General features: G+C 53.9%; 1 non-coding gene across 1 annotated transcript in view; it reads left to right on the top strand.

The window, feature by feature from the left end:
- Positions 1-1,210: 1,210 nt before the first annotated feature.
- Positions 1,211-2,500, top strand: part of LOC144420213 (small subunit ribosomal RNA) — a 1,810-nt gene continuing 520 nt past the window's right edge. The window contains exon 1 of the ribosomal RNA XR_013474566.1: positions 1,211-2,500. This exon is cut by the window's right edge and continues 520 nt beyond it. This is a non-coding gene — a ribosomal RNA (small subunit ribosomal RNA).

The raw sequence follows: 2,500 nt of genomic DNA, 5'->3' as shown, positions 1-2,500 counted from the left end.
TCGGTGGCTGGCGGGCGAGAGAGTGCTGCGTCGCCGGCATCGGCGTCGAAAGAAGCCGAGCCAAAAAAAGTTAAAGTACAAACGTGCAAGCATACTAACCTAACCCTAGGTAAGGCATGTCAGAGCGAAAGACAGTAAACTCGAATGAGCCATGAAAGAGCGGTGCGGGGCCGGTCGGAGCGCACCCTTTTCTCGGTGGCTGGCGGGCGAGAGAGTGCTGCGTCGCCGGCATCGGCGTCGAAAGAAGCCGAGCCGAAAAAAGTTAAAGTACAAACGTGCAAGCATACTAACCTAACCCTAGGTAAGGCATGTCAGAGCGAAAGACAGTAATTTCGAATGAGCCAAGAAAGAGCGGTGCGGGGCCGGTCGGAGCGCACCCTTTTCTCGGTGGCTGGCGGGCGAGAGAGTGCTGCGTCGCCGGCATCGACGTCGAAAGAAGCCGAGCCGAAAAAAGTTAAAGTACAAACGTGCAAGCATACTAACCTAACCCTAGGTAAGGCATGTCAGAGCGAAAGACAGTAATTTCGAATGAGCCAAGAAAGAGCGGTGCGGGGCCGGTCGGAGCGCACCCTTTTCTCGGTGGCTGGTGGGCGAGAGAGTGCTGCGTCGCCGGCATCGGCGTCGAAAGAAGCCGAGCCGAAAAAAGTTAAAGTACAAACGTGCAAGCATACTAACCTAACCCTAGGTAAGGCATGTCAGAGCGAAAGACAGTAATTTCGAATGAGCCAAGAAAGAGCGGTGCGGGGCCGGTCGGAGCGCACCCTTTTCTCGGTGGCTGGCGGGCGAGAGAGTGCTGCGTCGCCGGCATCGGCGTCGAAAGAAGCCGAGCCGAAAAAAGTTAAAGTACAAACGCGATGCTAATGAGCGAGCCGTTGTCTCGACTAATATGTAGGGGGCGTTCGATCGAGCGTCTGGCTTGAGCGCTTGTCGGCCTAGCAGAACGGTCGCATTGTTATGCCCGGGTTTTAGGCACCGCTGCAGGCGGCCGGCAGAGCTCTTGTTTGTGCGAAACTGAATGGATCGAGCCCGAGAGAGGGCGAGCAAAGAAAAAACGCAAATCGCTCCGCCTGGCACTGCCGGCGAGAGCGTGGACGTCGCGGCCAGCGACTGTCGAAGCTGAGTACGGCCGCAGGCGATCGCCTCGGTCTTAAACGAATGCGACGAGCACGCGCCGGGCGGCCCAGCAAGGGCCGAGCGCAGCTGTCGCAGCTATCTGGTTGATCCTGCCAGTAGTGATATGCTTGTCTCAAAGATTAAGCCATGCAGGTGCAAGTACGAGTTCTCGTAAAGCGAAACTGCGAATGGCTCATTAAATCAGTCTTGGTTTATTTGGTCTCGTAAGCGAAGTGGATAACTGTGGTAATTCTAGAGCTAATACATGCATTAAGCGCCGACTTCGGGAGGCGCGCTTTTATCAGATCAAAACCGACCGGGTTCGTCCTGTGACGTTTGATGACTCTGGATAACCACGCGGATCGTACGGTCTCTGCACCGACGACGTATCATTCAAGTGTCTGCCCTATCAACTGTCGAAGGTACGCTACGTGCCTACCTTTGTGATAACGGGTAACGGGGAATCAGGGTTCGATTCCGGAGAGGGAGCCTGAGAAACGGCTACCACATCCAAGGAAGGCAGCAGGCGCGCAAATTACCCATTCCCGACACGGGGAGGTAGTGACGAAAAATAACAATACAGGACTCTAACGAGGCCCTGTAATTGGAATGAGTACATCCTAAAACTCTTAACGAGTATCCATTGGAGGGCAAGTCTGGTGCCAGCAGCCGCGGTAATTCCAGCTCCAACAGTGTATGCTAAAGTTGTTGCGGTTGAAAAGCTCGTAGTTGGATTTTGGGCGAGCGCCGCCGGTCCGTCGCAAGGCGTGTCACTGGTTGCGTTCGCCTCACCTTCGGTTCTCCGTCGGTGCTCTTGACTGAGTGTCGGCGGTGGCCGATAAGTTTACTTTGAAAAAATTAGAGTGTTCAAAGCAGGCTGTTCGCCTGCATAGTGTTGCATGGAATAATGGAATAGGACCTCGGTTCTATTTTGTTGGTTTTCGGAGCACGAGGTAATGATTAAGAGGGACAGACGGGGGCGTCCGTACTCTGCCGTTAGAGGTGAAATTCTTGGATCGGCGGAAGACGAACTACTGCGAAAGCATTCGCCAAGAATGTTTTCTTTAATCAAGAGCGAAAGTCAGAGGTTCGAAGACGATCAGATACCGTCCTAGTTCTGACTATAAACGATGCCAACTAGCGATCGGGAGGCGTTACCATGACGACCTTTCCGGCAGCTTCCGGGAAACCAAAGTCTTTGGGTTCCGGGGGAAGTATGGTTGCAAAGCTGAAACTTAAAGGAATTGACGGAAGGGCACCACCAGGAGTGGAGCCTGCGGCTTAATTTGACTCAACACGGGGAAACTCACCCGGCCCGGACACAGGTAGGATTGACAGATTGAGAGCTCTTTCTTGATTCTGTGGGTGGTGGTGCATGGCCGTTCTT

Source organism: Styela clava, chromosome 2 (genome assembly GCF_964204865.1).
Source record: "Styela clava chromosome 2, kaStyClav1.hap1.2, whole genome shotgun sequence".
NCBI classification, from domain to species: Eukaryota; Metazoa; Chordata; class Ascidiacea; order Stolidobranchia; family Styelidae; genus Styela; species Styela clava.
Note: the sequence above shows the minus strand (reverse complement) of the source record. Positions and strands in the feature narration are given on the sequence as shown.